The sequence below is a fragment of the Quercus suber genome, unplaced genomic scaffold (assembly GCF_002906115.3).
Source record: "Quercus suber isolate HL8 unplaced genomic scaffold, Cork oak 2.0 scaffold_363, whole genome shotgun sequence".
Classification (NCBI taxonomy): domain Eukaryota; kingdom Viridiplantae; phylum Streptophyta; class Magnoliopsida; order Fagales; family Fagaceae; genus Quercus; species Quercus suber.
Window position 1 is genome coordinate 196081 of NW_027069815.1, and position 27069 is coordinate 223149.

Sequence of the window (27069 nt, forward strand, 5' to 3'; positions counted from 1 at the left end):
CCTTTTAGATGTGATTGGATAATCCATGACCAGTGATGGTCAACAAATAGATATTACAAAGAAACTGTTTCAGGAAATTGTGAGTACAAATATTGATGGCCAATCCAGTGCATCATGTCCATAAAAAGTTCAAGTAAAATATGTAAATTACTAACTAACTGATTTGTATATTAAAAAAAAAAAAACCGAATCAAATTTAGCCAAGAAAACTATATGGATGCTTGATATAGCAATGGGCACAAATTTCGAGATAAATCAATGTCAACGAAAGTAGTTTTCACAGTTAATACGATCCAAAGTCCAAACTATAAAGCGGATATGTTTTAGGCTTAAGTATGCATGTTGGAGATGCAGTAAGTTTTAGGCTTATGTATGCATGTTGGAGATGCAGTAAGTTTTAGGCGGATATATTGGATTTACTACCAGTTTGAATATTGCGGAGCACTGGGCACTTAGAGTTAGAGATGACCTTAATCTTTAAATTAATTTGAATTTAGCTGTTGTAGAAGTTGAGATAGATAGATATCAATTGTCTGTTGTAGATTTTCTTCTCCAAAAAAAAAAAAAAAAAGGTCTGTTAATGTAGATTTAGTTTCTAACCATATCATATCCCCTCTAGTTGATGACTGCAACCAGATGGTTTTCAGGATCTCCCATTGTTATAGGAAAGGAAAACCAATAAGTGAGCTAATGTTCTTACAAAATTAGGAGCCAATCATGGACTTCGTTATTTTTGACCCCTCAGCTCGCCTGGTGGGATTGTTGATGTCCTTACTCATGATTTTAGTGGTTTGCACTTAAATAGGCTATGTGCTGATACTTTTGTGGCTCCTTAATTAGCTGTTTTCTATGCATTTCTCTCCCCCATCCCTTTCCCCCCCCCCCCCCCCCCCAAAAAAAAAAAAAAAACACATCCGTAACTTAAGATTGATGGATATATTTATAAATAATTTACTTTTATGATTATGAAAACAAAAACAACACACAAATCTAATCATTCTTTAGGCTCATGACAAAATTGATAAAGTTTTTTGTTTGACACAGTCTCCTTAAATGAGTAAAAATTGTTTTTCCTATAAATGAGAGAATATGTATATGTATGTTAGTGAATAGACACAATATTCCATGGAAAAAAAATGAAAAAAATCCATGTTCCCTATTCAAGTGGCACATAATTAAGAGCCAATTTATTATCCACTTCTTAACACATTTCTAACACATATAAAGATAGATGTAAAAATCAAATATGATTGTACAACTAGTTCTCTTTTATCAAAGAAGCTAGTGTTAAAATCCCACCCCCAAAATGAATGTAAACATAAGGGTATCACTCCGAGTTGTTTCTTTTCTTTAAATTAAAAAAGAAAAAGAAAAAAGAGAGAACCGAGATAGAATAGATTATATATATATATATATTGGATTCAAGTTATACCTAGTGAAATTCTAAGCGTTACACCATTCAATTTTTTTTAAATGAATATGAATTTTGACAAATATATTATTGGATTCCATTATCTTTGTATATTATCTATGCTTGCAAAATTTTAAGCTGATCAAAGATCAATAGGCATGCAATTAACCAATTATTTAAATTCAAATTTTTGTAATTTAAAATAATGTATAAAAGATGAGTTTAGGGATTAAAGGTAAATAATATCTGATTAGCATGAAACTTTGCATGCAAGTTAAGAATATATAAAACATAATCTAATAGTGAAAATTTTAAAATATAAATTTAATAATAAGTTATTAGGTGATGTAATATTACTTTATACTAGAGTTATGAAAACTCCTTGTTCTAGAAGGTGTTCAAAGCAAAATTCTTTCCGGATTGCTCAATCATGGAATGTGCTAACCCAAACAAAGGATCGCATGCCTAGAAAAGCTTATTACAAGCAAGACACATTATTGATTTGGGGGTGGGGTGGAGAATTGGTAATGAGGAGTCAACACTTATTCAATCGATAAGTAGCTGCCAAAACACACTCCAGCGATGATTGTTTCTCCACCTGTGACTTTACCTCCAGAAGCTAAGGTGAGTGCTCTTATTGATGAGGTGAACCACTCCTGGAATTCTGACCTAGTCCAAAATGAGTTTTTGGCTTATGAAGTTGACTTGATCCTTGGTATCCCCCTGAGTTGCCAATCCATCCCAGATGAGCATGTCTCGTTCCTCACCAAAAATGGTAAGTGCTCAACCTGTAGTGCTTACCACTTGATTGCTGGTGTAGAGAGAAACTTGAATCCAAACTGCTCTAACTTAGAGATGAATCATAGGTTATGGAATAGTATCTGGGGTTTACAAGTCCCTCATAAAGTTAAGCATATGATATGGAGAGCATCTCACAATGCCATTCCTACCCTCTGCAATCTATGGAAAAGAAATGTGTTGAATTCAGTCTAATGCTCGAGATGTATGGTGGGAAGTGAAGACACAGTTCATACCCACTAGAGCTGTCCAGCTCTATATGTCATCTGGGAAGGTATTGAGGTCTTGACAAACGTTGAGATATAAGTTTGATAATTTCAAGGACTTGTTGGGGATGGTCTTTTTGTTAAAGGAGCGTGTTGATACTAACTTGTTGCTTGTTGGCTATGATTTTCTGGCTGATTTGGAGCAAAAGAAACTCAGACAGATGTGGGGAAAAGTTTGTGGAGATTATCAATATTAGGGGTAGAGCCAATACCCTTCTTCAGGATTTTCTTGCTGCACAGAATCCTCGGCTTCTAACCTTGACAATTTCTATCAGAGCCATGAGACGGATTCCTCCAATCTCGCCCCATTATAAAATCAATTTTGATGGAGCATGTTTCTCGACAGAAGGAGCAACTGGTCTAGGTGCAGTAATTCGTGATGCTTCTGGTAAGGTCCTTGGTGCTCTAGCTCAAAGAATAAAAAACTATCTCAGCTGCAACCGTGGAGGCCCTGGCATGTCATAGAGTTATGTTTTTTGCCAAGGACGAAGGTGTTTTGGACTACATTTTTTAGGGGGATGCAGAGACTTTATAAAAGCTATCCTAGCTTCTGATTCTTCACACCTAGAGAATGGACACGTGATTAGTGATATTCTTCAGTTATCTGGGGTATTCTCTTTTTGCAGTTTTTCCCATGTAAAATGTCTTGGTAATTCAGTTGCCCATTTTTTAGCTAGCTAGATCTTCTAAGTCTGGTTATGAGCTTCAAGTTTGGCAGAATTCTGTATCTGAATATAGTTCCCCTAGTCACACGTGACTCTTTGTAATTGCTTTCTTTTTTAGTTTCAATAATAGTGGGCGCTCAAGGATATATTTTTAAGGGGATTGGTAAGTAGATGTATTTTTGGTAAAAAAAAGAAGAAGTAAATCTTGGTGTTCTACATGATTTCTTTATTACAAAATTTTTCATAGTAATTATTAGCAAGAGAATAATAGATGAGTAGTGCTACATTTACAATATTTTCACAATATTTTTCCAATAAGTTATAAGTTATTATTAGTTCTAATTTAAACTTGATGAAGAGGCAAAAATGTCTAACTCCTAAGTCGTCCACACGACTCGTCCAAACAATGGGGAAGGAAAAAGATAGCTCGCCTCGTCTATGAAACCTCATCACAGGAAAAAAGAGCTTCACCAATGGAGTCAATACTCGTCCTTGCCTCCTTCATCCTGAGGAACAAAGACGAGGCATTGTGAAAATGGCTCGTCCGTCCTTAAGGATGGACGAGCCAGCGTTATGATAGCATCTCGTCTTTGGCAGAGGTAAAAAGGACGAGATGAAGGGTTGCGTCTACTCTCAATGAGTGCAATATTCCAGCAACCGTTCCGCAGTAAATGATCAGTTATGAAATCCAAGTATTATAACTGCCATAGCGGTTGCAAGCGGTTACTCTCAAAACCCGCAACAACTGGAGAAGTTACAAGGTAACCGTTTTTGCCGAACACTATATAAAGGGCACGTTGGCAGAGAAGCGAGGTATGAAAAATTCTTCTAAAAAAAAATTTTCTGGATATCGCTTTCTTTCTTTAGACGACTAGTGACAATATTAACTTTGCCATCGGAGGACCCTGGGCCGGCACCCACCGGTCTCCTCTGATCTAATTTTGTTTTACAGGATTCTCTTCAAGATCAAGACCCGGGAATCTTCAGCCCACTGATTTCTGTAAGAATATCAAAACTCACTACTGAAATTACTTTTTTTTTTTTTTCATTAGTAACAACTATTAACAATCTGCTACTTAGGCTTTATTATGAACATTTTATGAACATAGCGTTTCTTATATAAGATAAACTAGTTCATTGCATATTGTTTATTAATATGATGAAGATAATAATTATTGTTACTAAGATTAAATATTAGAAATCATCTATTGTTTTTAAATACAATCAACATTTGAATTATTGTTGTTAAGTGAACTCCAAGTGAGACCTAAATACAATAAACTTTTATGTATTAGTTTATTTCAAATTTGTTAAGATCTAAATGATTTTTATTTTATTTTATTTTAAAGATTTAAGATGAACAAATTTATACTTTTGTTGTTAGGCTTACTATTTTTCCCCCATATTTTAGATCAAATTGGTTTGTTATTGTTATTTATTTATTTATTTATTATTATTATTTTGTGTTTAAAAAGATCAAGATATTGTTAAGATGATCATATTTAAATTCATTTTAGCAAGGCTTAAAAAAAATTTAGGTCTAGGGAGTTTAAAATTTATTTTAGGAGGGTCAAAAAAAAAAAAAANTCTTTTTTGGTAATTTTTCCCTCAAACTGCCACTTTTATAAGTGCTAGTCAAATACTTAGCTTTTTCAAAAAACACTTTTTAATAACTTTTACCAAACACTCAGTTTTTTGAAAATGCACTTTTTTATTATGTACTTTTTGAAAACTCAACTTTTTCATTATGCACTTTTACAAAAAGCTGAACCAAACTCACCCTTAGTCGAGGCCCAAAGGTATGTTATGTTTCTCTTTGAATAAAATCATTCAAAAGCACCCTAATATCAATGATAAACTCCTCAAAGCTATACTTCTTCAAATTAAATTATGTAAACAATTGGTTTAGGAATGGGAATAAAATGGATAAATTGGTTTGATAATTTTTTTTTTTAAACCGAAATAATGAATGAGCCAAAATTAAATCTTTACGAATTGGCATGCCCACCTTGAATCCAAAATATAACTTGCCAAAAGTTAATTTTGGATGGTTGCATCATGTTGAGTTATAATTTATAAAAGTGTTATAATTCTCAAAAATTTCACTTTGAATGACTTTAATTCTTATGGGGCCAAAGAAGAATTTATAAAAGTTTTACTATGAAATGAATGCTCCTTTTTGTTTTGACTGAAAATATTTGTCAGAAAATTGACTCATTGTCATGTATTTGGTTGCAATACTGAAAATGAGCTAATAAAACATTTTGTATTTTTTGGGTCATTTGGGAGCCTCAAATGTTAATATTGACCCTAAAGTTTGAATTTATTCGAAAAATGTATAATAAAAAAAATAAAAAAATAAAAGGCATTTGGGAAAAAATTCACAGATAGTTAATACTGGGCAATTGCCTATTAATGGCGGTCAATAGTCAAACTGTGATGAGAGAGGAATTGTCTTTGGAGTTTAGAGGAGTGAATCTCATATTGTACTGGCCGATATGGCCGGTATTTTCCGTACCGGCACCTACTCTGGTACATAAATGCCTATGTTTCGTGTCGGATTAAATACCGGTCTTACCGGGTTGATCCGTTCATACCGGAGCAAATACCGGATTCCGGCCGATAAATGCATACCAGACCGAAACAAAAAAAGTTTAACTATCAGATGTAAAAGTCACTCTCCCTCCTCTCAATAACTAACTAGATTAGCATCGATCATGTCGCCTTCTCAGTAAACATGCATCTTTGTCACCTTCACCTTGTTGATATGTCCCCCTTCCTCCTCCTCCTCGTCTTCTTATTCATTTGGTCTGCTCCTTTGTTTTTTTTTTTTTTTTCCCTTCTTTATTTTTGTTTTATACAGGTCTTAATTTATGTGTTAACTACCGTGTGAGTGTGTGACTGGCATGAGTCTAATTCTACCGACCCCTCACGTGGGTGGGTATTTTTTTTTTATAGGATGGGTAATTTTTTTTTGGAATGTGAAGTGAATGGTTAAAAAGCTTTCTTGGAACTATAAGAAATTGTACAAATAGTCAAATATTACTCCAATAGCTGTTCGCCACTCTTGTTTCATGGGAAATTGTGGATCATTCAATATCAATATTGTGGGCTTGTGCTCTTCAAAAAATATTGTAGGCTTGTGCTCTCAAAGTTTTATTGAGTAGTCAAATAAAATATTGGGCTTAAAATAGTTTGGACATGGGCCAGTACCATAAACGGAAAAAAAAATAAAAAAAATAATTAAGTTCTAATTAAATATACTAAGTTATGTTTTAAGATTAATAAGCTCTAATTATTTATATAAATTCATATATATATATATATATTAAAATTACGGTAAACCCAAAATGATAAATCAATATTGACCTGTACTGAAATATATCGTTTTACTTACCATACCAGTACAACCTCATGTATGAAACTGACTCCCTGAATTTAGAGAGTTTTTAACGTTGCAAAGTTTATTTGTAATGATTTATTAAGTAAAATGTTTTGGAAACCTTTTTATGTTCTGTTGGACGACTTTTCAAACAATAAGAAAACTTTATCCACTTAAATAGGAGGAAGCAAAAGATCTAGCCATAGGCCATCTCCATATCAAGGATTATATCATATTCAAATAAGAATATAATATAAAAAAATTAATGTCAGCAGATTTGATTCACAGAAAAAATATGGCAGCAAAAGTGATATATATATATATATATATATTCTTGAATCAAGTAATTCCATTTTGATCTTTTCACAGAGCTTCCCTAACCCCAGATTCACAACCACTTCTACTGTTCCTAAAAATTTAACAGAATTTTAATTAGTATACCATGCTATAGTTCAATCCATGTATATTATGATATATTCTCTTAGCTAATTATATGCTTCATGGTAAATAAAAGAAGCTTATCATTTGAAATTCATGGAAATTACCTATTTTGTAGATGCAGATCCCAACCGTTGATATCAGCCACTTTTTTTAAAGTATCTCTCCATGTTTCCACCTTTTCTATGTTATCCTCAAAGCGTTTCTGGTGATCAATAAAGGCTTGTTCAAAAGTTTCGGTTTGTTTTCGTACAATAGATGGGCTCACATTGTAAAAAAACTGGCAAAACTTTTAGTCCTATTTCTTCCTTGCATTTGATAATCTTGGCAAGCTCATCCAAGCACCACGTAGAAGATGCATAGTTTCTTGAGAGAATGATGATAGCAAACTGTGCTTCTTCAATTGCTTTGAAGAGCTCAGAAATACGTTCTCCTTTCTTGAGTTCTTCTTCATCCCTAAAAGTAATAATCCCATTTCGTTTCAAAGCATCATACAGATGGTCAGTAAAATTAGTACGGGTGTCCTCACCCCTAAAACTAAGAAATACATCGTATTTTGGCTGACGTGTTGAAGAAGAAGATGGTGACGGTGATGACTCTCTTTTACACTTCACTAAAGCTGTTGGAAATTTAGACAAAAGAAGTACAACCAATTAAAAATAAAGAAAAACATATAATTAAATTAGGGAAGAAGAAAACAATGTTAAGTGGGATTTTAATTTCAGGCAGGGAGTGAAAGAATAATAACAATAAAAAGAGAGGATTTTGCGTTAAAACTTAAACGTGAGAACTTACCCATTTGTGAGAAGGGATTACAGCAGCGATGGCCTCCAAAAACTACTGAAAACACTCCTGTTTTCGCTTTTTTTTTTTTTTTTTTAGAAGAGACAACTGAAAATTATTTAACTATAGGAAATGAGACAAAGATAAATTAATACATTAAAAAAATTGTTAAGGAATTTAAGCAGTCTTATAAAAACTCTAATCTTAGAAAGCAAACTTTTGTCTGTTGCTTATTCATTCATTTCATTGGTAATGAGAAGAAGAAAGCAAATTTGATATGGATATTTCATTTCAAGAAGGAAAAAAAAAAAATGAAAGGGATGAGTATGTGTGAAAAAGGACAACTTACAGATTTGAAAATTGAAATTAGAGTAGTGTAGTAGTGATTGTAAGGCTGGAAACCCAAGTTGAAACAAAGGCAGATCCAATTGGTGTTAGATATCTATTGGCTGTTTAATAAAGGAATGGACTCTGTTCTTTATTTCTCCGTGTGTTTGTGTCCACAACTTGAATATCCCCTGTTTTAAGTCAAGTCTGCGCCAGTCTCAAATGCCTTTTCCCACTACTACTTTTTTCTTTTTTCTTTTTTCTTTTTTCTTTTTTTTAGCGTGGCACAAAAGTCATTGATTACACCACTTTCTTACCCTTCACTTTATTGCTTTTTTATTTATATAATTATTTGTTAAATCGGCACAGAAGGAACAGTATAGAGACACGGTATTTTCGTGGTATCCAGCTATAATGCCTATGAAGCTTTGTTTAAAATTTCTTTGAATTCAATCAGATGCGGTGGGGCATATTACATACGAGAGATTTCTATACCTACAAGAAGTTTCCTGCCAAGTCTCCTTGTTTGGAGAATTGAAAAGGAAAAAACAAAAATAAAAACTTTTTATTTAACTAAAATTTTATGGTAAAATATATAAATTATCATTAGATTTTGCCATACTATTATTATTTTTTTTTAAAGATTTTTCCATACTATTAAAACTCTACAAAGGTCACATAAAGTCATTTGAAAATTTATTTGCTCTTGCTTTCATCTCCATCTCTTTTATTTATTTATTTTTTATCAAAAACTTCATTCTTCATTTCTAATTGTTATTTATTAAAAAAAAAATTAATTATAATTTGTCTATTATGGGTTATTCATACATTATATATATATATATATACATATAATATGTTAAGTAAGTACGTGATTTCACATTAAATGATAATGAAAATAGTGAATGATTATTATAATATAATTTGATTTTTTTTTTTAAAGTGCAATAGAAATTTCATTAATGAATATTAGTAAAAGTCAGAATCCAAAGCCTCCAATTTAATTGATATTTGTCTATTATGGGTTATTCTGACCATTTTTTTATGTATGAAATATGTTGAGTACATATGTGTGAGTAAAATTTTATATTAAATGATAATGAAAATAATGAGTAATTATTATAATATAATTTGACCCAAACTCGTAAACTTAAGTATTTAAATTAAATAGTGTACTTTATATTATATTTCAACACTTAATTGGAATTTGTTATATCTCCTATTCCTGTGTGTTTTCACTGTTCATAATTTTACATCCATCCTTCAGTCAGTCAACCACACTTTTACTCTTTACTTCTTTAGTGGACTCATCGTCATCGACCTCACACCACATGTTGGTAAAAGTAACGCCACGAGTACCATTGGAGCCTTAATGGAGCTATCGTAGTAAATACAACACATTCGTTGAAATGTCAATGCTTGTACCGTCTTGAGATTTGGGTTAATTGTCAAATGTTATTAAAAAAACTTTAAAATATTCAATTTACTCTATGCATATAAACAAACATCATTTAATACAATTAGAAAATTCTATTGCTCTTCCTTCTCCATCTTAAACTTTTATTTACTCTTTCGCGCATAAAATTTGCATAACCTAATTTGTTTCCTTCTCCATTTCTAACAATTTTTTATCTACATTGGCTACTAGAAATTCTTTTGCGTATATAATTGCCACAATGTGAGATATATGTAGTTAAAACAGGATATTGAAAAGAAGCAAGGACTTAGAATAGTCTCTACTTCTGCTTCCTTCTTTATCTCTTGTTGATATTTATTTATCATTTGCTATTTAAAAACTATTTCGTGCATGTTTAATAAAGGAATGGACCCTGTGCTTTCTTTCTCCGTGTGTTTGTTTTTACAACTTCTCTATATCCTCTGTTTATTTTTAATTTCCTGCATAAGATGCCAATGTAGAAGTTGTGATTCTTTCTTGATATTGATTGCCATTAACTCACAAAGTTATTTTGTGCTATATATGCATCAGGGGTTGCTAGAGGAAGTGGGTGGCAGGATATAGGAGCCTATGTAAATCTTGGGGCATATTATCTGAATGGGGTTTCAATAGGTGTTGTTTTGGTGTTCGTTGTACACTTGAAAGGAAGGGGTCTTTGGACTACTGTACAAGTATTTCTACTTACTCTTAAAACAAGTTTCACAAATTGGGAAAAACAGGTTATTAGTACAAAAAAAATTATTCCTTTCTATATATTTGTTTTTATTATTACACCTTTCTACCACTAAAGTTCATGTTCAACTTGATCATATAGTATGAAAATTGAGAACCTTAAAACTATTTGTGACTAAAATAATTGGTGTCCAATTGAGTTGAATGGACAAAATATTAGACTAAACCATTTTGAATGTTTTTTTTATTTTTTTAGTGCAACAATTTTGAATGCTTAATTGTATGAATTTTACTAATGTGTGCCTTTAGGGTTTTTAAAAAAAATTTCTCGATAATTGAAAAAGTAATAATAATTTGTTTAATTTTTGAAAATATATTTAAAAAAATAAAAAATTTATACACATTAACCGGACTCTAGTTGTATTTATGTTGATGTTGTTGTTTCAGGCATTAAAAGCAAGAGAGGGGATGTTTGATGGAGATATTTAGTCCAGACTTCAAAGTTTATTGAGTTGAATGGACAACCTGAAAGTGGAAAATAATAAAGTGCAATAAAGGAAAGGAGTAAAAGTGGGGGACTAGTAATCAATAATTGATGCCACGCAAAAGCTCTGAAAAAAGCAATAGGAAAAGGAATAAATTTCCTTGAGGCTGACCCAGGAAAAGTTGTTGACTTAACTGAGAACAGGGGACTTGAAATTGTGAACACACACGAAAAAAGAAAGAACAGAGTACACTCAATTATTTAACAGGCAGAGTTTTAGAAAAAGTATATTAGTATATAATTAAAATTTTTAAGGCTAAATGATAATTTTTTTTAGTAAAAAAATTAAAATGGAAATTAATCCAATCTGCCTCTGAGATTGGGGTTATCATAAGCTATTAAGAAATTTTTTTTTTTTTTTAAATATTCAATTTGCTCACTATGCTCATAGGATAATTTACACTGTTAAAAAAAAAATTCACGCTCTTCTAAGTCCTTGCTTCTTTTAAATATCTTGTTTTAACTGCATATATCTCAAATTGTGGCAATTATATAAGCAAAAGAATTTCTAGTAGCCAATGTAGATTAATAATTGTTAGAAATGGAGAAGGACACAAATAGGTTATGCCAATTATTTGCGCGAAAGATTAAATAAAAGTTTAAGATGGAGAAGGAAGAGCAATAGAATTTTCAAATAGTATTAAATGATTTTGTTTATGCTTATAGAGTAAATTGAATATTTAAAAAAAAAAATTGATAACATCTGACAATTAACCTAACTCTCAAGACGGTTCAAGTAGTGACATTTTAGTAAATGTGTCGTGTTTTCTACGATAACTCCAATGAGTCTAGTTTGGCTAATACTAATTTTTATCCAACGAATTAAANTAACTGTATTTTTTTTTTTTGTTTAAACATGCCTGCTGTATTAGTCCTCACAATTATGGCAGGGGAAGCTGTGATTTGATGTAATCTTTCATTTTTCTGTTCAATACAATTTCTACCTCTATTTGGGGAAAAAAATCATGCTTGTTAGAATTATGGTAGGATCCATCATGAATGTGAGAAAATTGAGTACTATGCTACCGAGGACTAATAATTTTCTTAATAAGAAGGAAAAAATAAAAACAAACTATACAAGGTACATCTTTCTAGAGAAGAAAAAAAAAACAAAACAATTTTCCCAAGTTCAAACATGGAGACTAAGAATGAAACTTCTAAGTAAAAGAATCGGCTTAGATCCAATACTGCATTTTTTGGAATTTAAACACTAGTCAAATAATTGTCACGTATTCACATTTCAATGAAATTTCAATTATAAGCTTCATCGTTGATCACCATAAAAATTACCCATCCTTTTAGTTATTTATTTATTTATAATTTTAAAGAAAGTAAAAAAGTTAAAGGAAAGATTAAGAAAGTGGGGGAATCATTATCAATGAATTGACTTTCATGTAGAAGTAGCCAGCAAGTTCGACCCTTTAGATATAGCTGAAAGCTACAACAAAAACACTGTAGCAAAATAATTTTTAAACGTGTGAATAGTATGACTCATTTTTAATTTGAAAATGTTATTGAAAAGTGAAATTTATGCGTCTCGTGAACAGTACAAGAGATCTACTGATATACAATATTCACACAAAAAAGTCAACAATCACAACTCAAAAAAAAAAAAAAAACCACAAACACAAAACGCCCTGTATACACTATTTTAATGTGAAATCACGTACCTACTTAACATATTATATATATATATATATATATAATGTATGAATAACCCATAATAGACAAATTATAATTAATTTTTTTTAATAAATAAAATTAGAAATGAAGAAGGAAGTTTTTGATGAAAATAAATAAATAAAAGAGATGGAGATGAAGCAAGAGCAAATAATTTTCAAATGACTTTATGTGACTTTGTAGAGTTTTAATAGTATGGAAAAAAAAAAAAAAATAGTATGGCAAAATCTAATGATAATTTATATATTTTACCATAAAATTTTAGCTAAATAAAAAGTTTTTATTTTTGTTTTATCCTTTTCAATTCTCTAAACAAGGAGACTTGGGAGGAAACTTCTTGTAGGTATGGAAATCTCTCGTATGTAATATGCCCCGCCACATCTGATTGAATTTAAAGAAATTTTAAACAAAGCTTCATAGGCATTACAGCTGGATACCACGAAAATACTGTCTCTATACTGTTCCTTCTGTACCGATTTAACAAATAATTGTATAAATAAAAAAGCAATAAAGTGAAGGGTAAGAAAGTGGTGTAATCAATGACTTTTGTGCCACGCGTTTTAGGGGTGAGGACACCTGTACTAATTTTACTGATCATTTAAACGTTACTTTGAAATGAAATGGGATTATTACTTTTAAGGATAAAGAAGAACTCAAAAAAGGAAAACGTATTTCTGAGCTCTTCAAAACAATTGAAGAATCACAGTTTGCTATTATTATTCTCTTAAGAAATTATGCATCTTTTATATGGTGCTTGGAAGAGCTTGCCAAGATTATCAAATGCATGAAAGAAACAAAACTAATAGTTTTGCCATTTTTTATGATGTGAAACCGTCTAATGTACGGAAACAAACAGGAACTTTTGAACAAGTTTTTATTGATCACCATAAACGCTTTGAGGATAACATAAAGAATGTGAAAACATGGAGAACTGTTCTAAGAGAAGTGGCTGATATCTCCGGTTGGCATCTACAAAATAGGTAATTTCCATGAATTTCAAATGATAAGCTTCTTTTAATTACCATGAAGCATAAAATTGGCTAAGAGAATATATTATAATATATTGTCATTATTTATGACTTGCACTTTTGTATGCATTTGATTTTATAGATATACACATGCAGACACTTATGGATACATATATACAACAAAAAGTTGTAGTAATTCTACCCTTAGTCTTACAAGAGGTTTAAATCTTAAAACTATTAAATTTTCGACAACCAAAACATTGGAAAGAGTTCCCATTTTTCTTCTTTCAAGTTGTGAGAAATGGAATGGTGATATTATTGTGTTTTCCTTTCATTAGTTGGATAAAAATTAGTATTAGCCAAACTAGACTCCTTGGAGTTATTGTAGAGAACACGGCACATTTACTAAAATGTCACTACTTGAACCGTCTTGAGAGTTAGGTTAATTGTTAGATATTATCAATTTTTTTTTAAATATTCAATTTACTCTATAAGCATAAACAAACATCATTTAATACTATTTGAAAATTCTATTGCTCTTCCTTCTCCATCTTAAACTTTTATTTAATCTTTCGCGCATATAATTGGCATAACCTATTTGTGTCCTTCTCCATTTCTAACAATTATTAATCTACATTGGCTACTAGAAATTCTTTTGCTTATATAATTGCCACAATGCGAGATATATGCAGTTGAAACAAGATATTGAAAAGAAGCAAGGACTTAGAAGAGCATGAATTTTTTTTTTTAACAGTGTAAATTGTCCTATGAGCATAGGGAGCAAATTGAATATTTAAAAAAAAAAAAAAAAATTCTTAATAGCTTATGATAACCCCAATCTCAGAGGCAGATTGGATTAATTTCCATTTTAATTTTTTTTACTAAAAACAGTTATCATTTAGCCTTAAAAATTTTAATTATATACTAATATACTTTTTCTAAAACTCTGCCTGTTAAATAATTGAGTGTACTCTGTTCTTTCTTTTTCCGTGTGTGTTCACAATTTCAAGTCCCCTGTTCTCAGTTAAGTCAACAACTTTTCCTGGGTCACCCTCAAGGAAATTTATTCCTTTTTCTATTACTTTTTTCAGAGCTTTTGCGTGGCATCAATTATTGATTACCAGTCCCCCACTTTTACTCCTTTCCTTTATTGCACTTTATTATTTTCCACTTTCAGGTTGTCCATTCAACTCAATAAACTCTGAAGTCTGGACTAAATATCTCCATCAAACATCCCCTCTCTTGCTTTTAATGCCTGAAACAACAACATCAACATAATTACAACTAAGCATTCAAAATGGTTGCACTAAAAAAAAAAAAAAAAAAGCATTCAAAATGGTTTAGTCTAATATTTTATCCATTCAACTCAACTGGACACCAATTATTTTAGTCACAAATAGTTTTAAGGTTCTCAATTTTCATACTATATGATCAAGTTGAACATGAACTTTAGTGGTAGAAAGGTGTAATAATAAAAACAAATATATAGAAAGGAATAATTTTTTTTGTATTAATAACCTGTTTTTCCCAATTTGTGAAACTTGTTTTAAGAGTAAGTAGAAATACTTGTACAGTAGTCCAAAGACCCCTTCCTTTCAAGTGTACAACGAACACCAAAACAACACCTACTGGAACCCCAATCAGATAATATGCCCCAAGATTTACATAGGCTCCTATATCCTGCCACCCGCTTCCTCTAGCAACCCCTGATGCATATATAGCACAAAATAACTTTGTGAGTTAATGGCAAGCAATATCAAGAAAGAATCACAACTTCTACATTGGCATCTTATGCTGATCTATTTTGATGAAATATACACAATAATGATGGTTATGACTATGACTATGACTATGACTATGGCAAACTACTAACTAGACATTTCCTGTTAAGGATGTAAGGCTATTTTTTAATCTAGAAAGAAATTTACTTCCAAGAGTAAACTTGTTTAAATCTTTCCACACCATTAGTTAACTTTTTAATTGCAAAGAAAATATTCTAAATGAAGACTATTTTTTTTTAATGATTGAATTGTCTTATTAAATTCTTAATAGAGTAATACAAAAGACACAACACAAATTATTTTTAATGAATTATAAAGACCAATAAGTTATCTAAGTTGAGTTAAATTGTTAAATAAAAGAATTAAAAAGAGTAAAGACAAAAAGTAATAAATAATAAATTAAAGTATTCTAAGCAGTAATAATTAAAGTCCACTCAACAGTAATAATTAATAATTTTATTATAGTAAGAGACAATAGATAATTTTTAAGATTTAATCTTAACAACAATAATTAATATATTTATTATATCAAGAAACAATATCCTCAACGAACATATAATTTATCATTTATTCTCTTATTGGTATTATATATAAATTTTTTCTAATAAGGAAATCATGTGTATGCAAGATTCATCTCCTAACTAAGATTCATTTTTTAAGATAACTTGAAAAAATCTTCTTTGAATCATGGGTTAGGAGAACAAATTTCATCTAATCACCTTAGTGATCAAGATGAAAAAAAAAAAATATATATATATATATATATTATTTATAAAGAGGTTTTTGACCACTTTTTTTTTTTTTTTTGAGAAATGTGGTTTTTGACAACCTCTTCAACGTAAATTGAACGGCCCCTTAAAAAATATTCCTAAAACTGCTGCTAATTAGAGGCTGCCCAAAGCATTAACTCTCCAAGGAGAATAAATAAATGATATTTATGTGTGCATGAAAAGCCGTTCCTACCATGTATGATTAATTTCTTGGTCAAAGAAATTAATGAGCATTCACATCCTCTGCTTTGAGTCAAGTCAGACGACTCCATTTTACTAATGTATACAGGCATATTCCTGGGAAAACGAAGAATAAATTATGAAAAACGAGATGAAGATAATATTCGATTAAAGAAAAAACAGAGGAACGACGAAGTTTTGGCCATCTGTCTTTCAGTCAATCGACCACGCTCATACCCTTTACTTTTTTTTGAGCATTAACGTCCGGTTTCAAAAAAATTTAATTGTACTCTCTCAAATATTACTTTAGGACGCAAATGCACTTTTAATTCTTATATTTTACATCCTTATTATTTTAGTCTTTATATTTTAATTTTATCACTTTTAATTATTAAATTAATTAACACATTTTAGTTTAGTCCTTACCTTTACTTATTTAATAGAAATTGCTAATATAACAAACGAAGTGCACTGTTGATACATTAAATACTAACATGACCAATAAAATAAGAGAGGTGCTACGTCTACAATATTTTTACAACAAATCATAAGTGGTTAGTTATTATTATTCAAATTTGAACTTAATACCAAGATTACTTTTTTGCCCTAACAATAACAACCAGTAACAATCTGCCACTTAAGATTTATTGTAAAAATATTGTGGACGTATCATTATTATAAAATAATATTAAAAAATATCGCATCAGCATAAAATAATGATTAAAAAAGACACATAAACATCCAAATCAACCTTTGATTTTGGAAAATTAATTAATTTATTTTAACAAGATAAAAAATGGAAAAAACAAAATTGTTTGTTGCAATAACAAATCCGATAGCCTAACTTTGACAATTAGTTCGAAACAAAGAGACTTGAATTAGCTTATTATACCTAAGTAGCTCAACCAAACTACTATCACCTTTAAAACCACCACCATTACCAAAACCATAGCTTTTGCCTTCTCCACTACTAGACCTAACGAAGAATCACCACCAAATCACAAACCCTATAAACAAAGACATGGCGGTGCCAACAACACCAGCAGTGATGATAATGGCGAGGCTTTTGCTACTCAGACCACCGCACTTTGAACCCAAAGGCTTCTCGCAGAGTTTATCATTGCGATCAAAGTTCAAATTGTCAAAGCTTGCCAAATCAGCCAGTACCAAACCAAAGAGATCGTTGTTCGTGACTGAGAATATCTTCAATCAGTTCAACCGACCGAGACCGTACGGAATTGAACCGGAGAGGCATTTATTACTCAAAATCAAGCAGTTAAAGAACTTACAGTCTGCAATCTTCGGCGGGATCGATCCAGCGAGAGCGTTGCTGGAGAGATCTAGGGAAAGGAGATAAGGCAACCAGTTGCAGATTTGAGATGGGAAATTTATGTTTTTGTCGGTAAATTTATTTTTTCTAGGTTTGTGTTCATGTCACTGAATATTTTGGTTTTGTGTTCTTTTTTGTTCATGTTTAAGATGAGACCAAATCTGAATTCATGTGTATTTTAGGTTCTAATTTTGTTTTTCTTTTTTCTTTTTTTATTTTATTTTGTTAAAATAGAAAAATTCATTTTCAAAATCAAAGTTGATGTGGATGCTTATGTTTCTTTTTTAATCATTATTTTATGTTGATGTAGCATTTTTTAATATTATTTTATTGGCTACGTTAATATTTTAATGTACTAACAATGCACTCCGTTTGCCACATCATAAATTATTTTTGTTAAGTGAATAACGGTAAGGACTAAAATGGAACGCATTAATTGATTTAAGAACTAAAAGTGATGAAATGAAAATATTGGGACCAAAATGAAAAAGATGCAAAATATAGGGACTAAAAGTGCATTTACGCCTTACTTTATTTATTATAATATACAATTTTACAATACACCTAATATTTCAACTTTTATTTTTTACCACTGCACACCATTGGTGCGTTGGTCACTCCACAAGTATAACTGCTTGTGGGGTGTGGGGGACAAGGGCGGGGTTCAAGTCTCCAAGAAAGAACTTCACACATATATACAGTTAGATTAAGATAGAGTAGAAATTTTATCTAGTATAACAAAAAAAAAAATTATTTTCTTTTGCAACACAATCAAATAATACATCTACACATTAAAATAATATACAACACGTTTAAAAAGAGATTCAAAAAAGAGAGAGTGAATAAAATAATATTTTTTGTATTTACAATCTTGCTACAATATTTTCTCAATTTAGGAGGGTATTGTAGCAAGATTGTAAAAAAATTTAACAACCCAAGACCGAATAAAGCTTGCATTTTGGTGTTCAAATGGTAGAATACAATTTTTGGGGGTTTATTACACACCCGGCTACTGATACTCAATGAGCACCCACACTAGATGTGGGATATGTGCCAAATGCTAAATATTTGGCACATATCTCACACCAAACCCAATTTTAGCCCATTTAGTAGATGTGGGATATGTTATTTTTTTTGCAACATTGAACAGTACCGTGGCAAATTTGCCACGGTACGGAATGCATGTGGCAAATTTTTTTTTCTTTTAATGTGTAGATTGTGTTGATGAGTTATAATAAATATTATTTTAATGTATAGAATTGAATTATAAAACATCTGATAAATAAGATGTTGTAAAATAATGTGATAAAATAATAAAATAAACCTTTAATGTGGTAAAATGACATAATTTTTAAAATATCTGCTACGGATGATCTAAGTGTTTTAGTCTTGCACTTTATCCAGTCCCCAGTTTCTTACTCCTTTGCTTTATTGTTTCTTGCTTTTTATTATTATTATTATTTAAATCAATAGAGGTGGACAAAGTATACCTCATTTTTCTTTTTTAGTAAAATAGGAGGTTTCTAGGGGGAATGTGGACTCAACGTCATCGGCCCCATACCATGTGAGAGTAAGAGTAATAGTACCATTGGAGCTTTGATGGAGTTATCATAGAGAGCACAACACATTTGTTAAAATGTCACTGCTTGAACCATCTTGAGATGTGGGTTAACTGTCATATGTTATCATTTTTTTTTTAAATATTCAATTTACTCTATAAGCATAAACAAACATCATTTAATGCAATTTGAAAATTCTATTGCTCTTTCTTCTCCATCTTAAACTTTTATTTACTTTTTCGTACGTATAATTTGCATAACCTAATTTGTTTCCTTCTCCATTTCTAACAATTATTTATCTACATTGGCTAATAAAAATTCTTTTACATGTATAATTGCCACAATGTGAGATATATGCAGTTAAAACAAGATATTGAAAAGAAGCAAGGACTTAGAAGAGCATGATTTTTTTTTTAATAGTGTACATTGTCCTATGAGCATAGGGAGCAAATTGAATATTTTTTTAAAAAAATTCTTATTAGCTTAATATAACCCCAATCTCATAGGCAGATTGGATTAATTTTCATTTTAATTTTTTTACTAAAAAAATTATCATTTAGCCTTAAAAATTTTAATTATATACTAATATACTATTTCTAAAACTCTGCCTGTTAAATAATTGATTGTACTCTGTTCATCATTTTTTTTTTCTTTTTCCGAGCGTGTTCACAATTTCAGGTACCCTGTTCTCAGTCAAGTCAACAACTTTTTTTGGGCCACCCTCAAAGAAATTTATTCATTTTCCCATTACTTTTTTCAGAGCTTTTGCGTGGTACCAGTTATTGATTACCAGTCCCCCACTTTTACTCCTTTCCTTTATTGCACTTTATTATTTTCCACTTTCAGGTTGTCCATTCAACTCAATAAACTCTGAAGTCTGGACTAAATATCTCCATCAAACATCCTCTCTCTTGCTTTTAATGCCTTCAACATCAACATCAACATAAATACAACTAAGCATTCAAAATGGTTCAGCTATGACTACGAAGCTCTCTTAATTTTTTTTTTTTGTTTCTCACGGCGTATTTTCGAAATTTTATTAATAACTGTTCACAACAGGTGGATCCACGAAAGGATAAAGTATTGGCTCAGAAAATTCTTTTTAAAATGTAAGTAGTAGGACTCGAACTGGAGAGCACACTCAATCGAGCCCAGTACAAACACCTTAAGACCGAAAGCCTAACCAACTCGGCCAACTTCTTGAATTGGCTTAAATTTCTTTTAAGAAACACATGCTCATTTACATACAAAGTATGCAATTTTTGAACTAAAATTGTGATTTGAAATAGTTGAAAATTAGGATTTTCTGTGCAAAATTGGTGAGTGTGTGAACCATGCGTGTAAGCGTGTGAAACAGACATTTTCAAATGTATTGGGGTGTACCGCGTATGAGATATTTCCATTAACAAGAAAGTTTCCTCTGTATTTTCCTAGTTTAGAGAATAGAAGAAGCTAAAAAATAAAAAAATAAAACATTTTTTATTTAGTTAAAATTTATGGTAAAATATAAAAATTATCTTTAGATTTTACCCAATACTTGATACTATCAAAACTTTTAAAAGTACAAACAAAAAGCCATTCGAACCTGTCTCTGCTTCTGCTACCTTCTTCATCTTTTGTTTATATTTATTTATCATTTGCTATTCAAAAAATATTTCGTGCACGTAATATTATTAGATTATTTTGCTTAGTCTTAACATTGGGTAATTTTGTGGTGACCAGAAATAGAGCTTATAATTGAAATTTTATTAAGATGTGAATACATGATAATTATTTGACAAGTGTCCAAATCTCAAAATATCCAGTGTATTGGATCTAAAGCCGATTCTTTTACGTAGAAGTTTCATTCTTAGTCTTCTTGTTTGAACTTGGGAAAATTGGTTTCTGTTTTTTTTTTTTTTTCTTCTTCTAGAAAGATGTACCTTGTATAGTTTATTTCATTTTTACCTTATTCAGAAAATTATTAAGTTCCTATCACATAGTGCTCAATTTTTTCACATTTATAATGGATCTCATCATAATTCAAACAAGCATGATTTTTTTCCCCAAATAGAGGTAGAAATTTTATTGAATAGAATAATGAAAGATTACATCAAATCACAGTATGGTGCTTCCCCTTGCCACAGTTGTTAGGACTTAATACAGTAGGTTTGTTTAGCGAAATACAATGCTCCTCTAATGTTTCAAGTTGAATATAAGATATTATTCATTCTTATGGGAGGACACATAAGAGTGAACAATTCCTTCGGTTGAATTTTATAGATATACACACGCACACACAATTATGGATACATATATGTAACAAAAAGTTGTTGTAATTCTATCTTCACTCTTACAAAAAGAGGTTTAAATATTAAAACTGTAAAATCTTCCACAACCAAAACATTGGAAAGAGTTCCCATTTTTCTTCTTTCAAGTTGTGAGAAATGGAATGGTGATATTATTGTGTTTTCCTTTCATACATTGGATAAAAATTAGTATTAGCCAAACTAGATTCCTTGGTAACATCTTATACAAATAAAAAATCTTGTCCATTCAACTCAACAAACTCTGTAGTTTGGACTAATTATCTCCATCAAATATCCTCTCTTGCTTTTGATGCCTGAAACATCAACGTAAATACGGCTAAGCATTGAAAATGGTTTAGTCTAATATTTTGTCCATTCAACTCAATTGGACACCAATTATTTCAGTCACAAATAGTTATAAGGTTCTCAATTTTCATACTATATGATCAAGTTGAACATGAATTTTAGTTGTAGAAAGGTGTAAAAATAAAACCAAACATATAGAAAGGTAGAATTTTTTTTTGGTGCTAATAACATATTTTTCCCAATTTGCGAAAATTGTTTTAAGAGCAAGCAGAAATGCTTGTACAGTAGACCCTGTCAGTATTCCGATCCAAAGACCCTTTCCTTTCAAGTGTACAACGAAGGCCGAAACAACCTACTGGAACCCCAACCAGATAATATGCCTCAAGATTTACATAGGCTCCAATATCCTGCCAGCCACTTCCTCTAGGGACCCTGATGCATATATAGCACAAAATAACTTTGTGAGTTAATGGCAAGCAATATCAAGGAAGAATCACAACTTCTACATTGTTATCATATGCTGATCTATTTTGAAGAAATATACACAATATGATTATGATGGTTATGACTATGGCATAAATACTACATAAACATTTCCTAATAAAGACATAAGGCTATTTTATAACCCAGAAAGAAGATTACTTCCAAGAGTAAGCTTTTTTAAATCTTTATACACCATTAGTTAACTTTTTAATTGCAAAGAAATATTCTAAATGAATAATGAACTAATATGTATTTGATAGTACAGCTATAGTATCACGTGAATTGATAAGAATTAAGAAGTTATAAGTTTCAAAAGTTTAGCTCCAACTCAAATGTGAGAAAGTTACCTAAAAGATGACTATTGAGAGACAAAGCAAAGGACCAATATTTGCAATTTCCTTCTTACTGCGAAAGGCATAGACCAAAACACGATGGCAGAAGAAGAGAATCACGGCTACAATAAATCTCTGCAACTACAAGAACCATTATAACAGACATTTAGCTGCTTGTGCATTGCCAGCTCCCAACTCATTCAAATCCCGCAAACCTTGCTGTTGCCACAAATTCATATGGTATGTAGTAGTACAAATTAGTAATTGTGAGACTGCATGCAGTGAAAAATTAGAAGCATTCTATTGTAATCTCATATAGTAAATATGGAAAAGAAGCATACCATAGCGAAAGCACTGAAGTCTCCAATTCTGGATTAGGTAAAAGCCCAGAAAGCAAAATAAGACCCTCAAACGACCACCATCAAGAGGATTATGATTGGCACGCAAAAAAATGCTAAGAGACTTAATACATGCAGCCAAAAAATGAATACTACAAAAATCATGAAAGAAAGAACAAAACAGAAAATCACCAAACCATTGCAGCCGAAGCAACAGCAAAGCGAAATAACTCCCTCATGCTGAAGCAGACATCCTTTGAGAATACGGCACGAGTTTTATCACAAGCAGAAGAGTACTCCATGTATACCCCAAGCATAAGCACATCCAAGAACTATGATGAAGCAGAGGCTTATGTAGCTGCACTGCTTCCTAATTTTAATTTAAAAACGAGAATCCAACAAAAATGTATATGGAAACATAGAGCTGCAAATGAACTAAAGAGCATTGGAAGGATCAGGCTCTGAATCTGGTAATAGCGAATTAGTGGTTGAAGTATAGCTTATGCAAACAGGTTAGGGATGAGGCATACACAGTATGTCTGCTATATGTGAGATTGCTGGATCTTGTCCTATGAGTATTAGTAATTTGTCTGCGAATATCCATAGGATATATAGAGATGATGGTGGTGCAAGTATAAATTCCTATTTTTGATATTGCTCTGCTCCATAGGCTTGTCTGCATAAAGTCTCTAATGCACCAGCCATCCCACATTGCTTAGCAGTCACAAAAATTCACTTATCATCATGATTGAATTATATTCCTTAATCTGACATATCAGATTCTCATACTAGCTGACATCTATGGTGACATAACAACAATGATATAATGATGAAAACAACAACAATAACTATAGATTTGATATGCATTTGACAAAGAATTAGTCTTTTGATTAACTAATTTGTACAAGTAAATAAACAGATTTTAGGCTGTTAGTTTTAGTGAAGTTAATCAAGTTCAATTATGCTTGTCAAGAAGCTTGAGCTCTACCAACACAAAAAATAGATGGTGAATTAGGATGCGCTTTGCTGATTGCTTTCTTGCTGAAAGTTTAAGAATGAAAATGAGTTTTAGTCCTACTTTTATTATTTTATAAAATACAAATTATTCCTTGCCTTTAGGTTAAACCATTTTACCTTTAATGCTTTTTTCAATATTATAGTTTATCCATTGTGCTTAAGGTTAAAAAAAAAAAAAAAATTTGTTGTTATTCATGCAATTACACACATGATACATATAACAAAAGTTCTCTCTCTTTCTTTATGAGAGGTGTCTATATCTTATTATGTGAATCTACAGAATGCCTCCTTGTAATGTGTGGATGGATACCACAAGTGTGTAGGGCTCACCTATTGTGAAAGGAGGGCTGCATAAATCCGTGTTATAAGATATTGTCCCTTGTTTGGATTGTGTATCCCAAGCAAGAACACATTCAACCAATATGATGAACCAGTAAATATTGTAGCTCCAATACATCCTAACTTTAATTTAGAAACTAGAGCCCAACAAAGGGGAATATGGAAACAAAGAGTTGCGCATGAACTAAAGAGCATTGGAAGGACCAGACTCTTGAGTCTGGAAGTAGTGAGTTAGTGATTGAAGTATAGTGTATGAAAACAAGTTAGGGATGAGGCATATGGAGTACATGTGATGCGGGAGACGCAAGAAGATTATTATTTAGTACTATTTATATTTGCAAGTCAATTGTATTTTTATGTTTTAGGTCCTATTAGTTTATTGGGCTATTAGTATTTTAATTTGGAAGTAAGGTTATTTTTGTAATAAGGCAATTAGAGTTTTCTAGCCAATTAGAACTAGGGTTTAGCAATTCTTTATAAGCAACCTATTGTACTCGAGGAGGTAGTTGATATTTTGATGAATGAAAAAAATGGCCATTTGGTCTCTCTTTTGGTATGGTGCTGACTCTAGGTTTATCCTAGGTACTGACTTTTAGTGGTTTTCCCGCTTGGTGCTGACTCCAAGTAAGGCCTAGGTGTTGACTCCTAGGTCATATCCATTTATTTTATTGTTGTTTCAATTTTGTTCTGGTTGTCCTGTATCAACGTGTGATATAGTGAGATTGAAGGATCTTGGCCTATGAGTATTAGTAGCTTATTTATGAAAATTCATAGGATAGATATTGGGATACAAACTAGAATTAGAGAAGATGTCAGTGTAAGTATAAATTCCTAGCTTTTGATATTGCTCTGCCCCATAGGCTTGTCTGCATTAAGTCTCTAAAGCCCCAGCCTTTCCCACATTGATTTGCAATCACAAAAATTCAATTATCACTATGTTTGAATTATATTCCTTACTCTGGCATATCAGTTTCTCAAACTAGCAAACATCAATGGTAAAATAATAATAATAATGATGTAATAATGATAACAACAACAGCAACAACGGATATGAAAAACATCTATGACAACAAATTATGGTTTTGGATTGCGAATATGTATAAGTAAATTAACAGATATTAGATAGTTGATTTTAGGAAAGCTAATAAAGCTCATATACTAAGCAGGCTAGCGGAGGTTGAGTCAAGCACAAAAAAGGTCTAGTTTCCACTGACCAAAGTTTGGGTAGCCCAATACTCAATTGAGCTGAACATTTTTGCAGCTTTTCTATGGATACATATATTTCAGGAGCAGCTGATTCCATCCAATTAGTGAAATTCTCTACTTTTCAATAAGTCCACAACACTTTTACTTTTTAAATTCCTTCCCCTTTTACTTTTGAAGTCTTCTGGTGTGGCACAACAACAACCGCACTAGTCACTGATTCTAAAATAGGACATGCTAGTAATTTCGTGGTGAGAAAAAGATCACCACCAAGATGGTGGTTGCAATAAGCAGCAAAAGGCGGAGGAGACAGAACTCACATGAGAGAGAGAGAGAGAGAGAGAGATTAATGCTCTAAGCAATGTATTCAAAAAGACAAATCAAAATCATGGAAATAAAACTATAAAATTAGATGATAATGTAATCGTTTGAGATTAAGTACAACATTAAAATACAGGACCACAAGTTGAAATTTTTTAGCATATAATAGGATTATATGAAAATTTTAAACAAAAAGAAAATAAAATTTATATATAATTTTTTTATTTTTAGTGAACACTAAAATTTTCATTAGTTGACAAAGAAAGCAATATAGCATCATTTAATTTAGTAAAAAAATTGGTGCCCTTGATAGGTTTTGTAAACAATTAAACTAATAGTTTAATTCACCTAAAATTAAATATTTTTATGAAAAAATACATTGACTAATTTTAATAAATAATCTTAAAAATATTTTAGAAAATAAATTACGTATCATATAACATTATAAAATAATTACATATTCTCGTGCATAGTGTGGGTCCCACTAGTACATAGTGATGACTCATTCGAATCTTGAGCCTCATGGTCTACAAGATCAGCTACAATTAAAAACTGCTTTGCAAATCCAAATTACCAATTGTTTTGGGTTCAAATCCCTGGACCCATAGAATCCAAAGACTGTCCCACACATCAATGCTAATAGCTTTTTCAATCTCTCTCCATATCAAGAGGCCTTTCACTTCAACCCACTTTAGCCATTCCTTGTTACAACTGATAACAAGTGATTGGCTTGTATAACTAAGAATCTCTGCCAAATCAGTGGGTTGTACATTTTGTTCCAATCCATCATGATTCATGATTAGCTTAATCTAACATAGGCGCATTGGTAACTGCTTAATTGATATGGCTATAATTTGTAAGGTACTTAAACTGCTACGGTTCACAATCATTTTGGACATCTAGTGACTAGTGTACAAGTAACACCACCTATATATGTGCTTCATTACAAGTAACTGAGAAAGGTACCAATGCTCGCAAGATCTTTTATTAATCATCATTTACATTCCACCATAATAATATTATTTACATTGTCACATAATGTTGATGAAAAGATAGGCCAAGAAATTATTATTATTTATTTAGTTATAATTTATTTTTTCAAAACAAACACAAATTTCTCTCTATATCATGTTATCTGCTACAAGAATCTCCCTCAAATATCCTTTCGCTAGCTTTTGACACCTGAAACATCTATAAAAATCCAACTAATAAGCGTTCAAAACCAGTTTAGCCTACGAGCCTAGCACTATTCAATTGCCACCAATTCTAATGAAATATAGATTTCACACCAGTTATTCTAATCTGAAACAGTTAAAAGCTTTGGAATATTAATGTTTATGATGAAGTTAAATATAAATAAATTGTTGTAGAGAGAGAAGTGAGGGGGGGGCCGGGGGGGGGGGGGGGCCAACTCCGTAGAGAGGAAGATTTT

The 27069-nt window shown here is 31.3% G+C and overlaps 1 long non-coding RNA gene and 1 pseudogene across 2 annotated transcripts; both read right to left on the bottom strand.

The window, feature by feature from the left end:
- Positions 1-4922: 4922 nt before the first annotated feature.
- Positions 4923-8259, bottom strand: LOC136061920 (uncharacterized). 2 transcript variants are annotated; one of them, XR_010623771.1, is made up of 4 exons: positions 8093-8259; positions 7756-7851; positions 7068-7579; positions 4923-6931 (listed from the first exon to the last, which is right to left on the bottom strand). It is a non-coding gene; the product is annotated as an uncharacterized LOC136061920 (long non-coding RNA). The 2 variants fall into 2 exon arrangements; XR_010623770.1 differs by having other exon boundaries at positions 7756-8258.
- Positions 8260-14603: 6344 nt separating this feature from the next.
- Positions 14604-27069, bottom strand: part of LOC136061917 (protein DETOXIFICATION 14-like) — a 17092-nt pseudogene continuing 4626 nt past the window's right edge.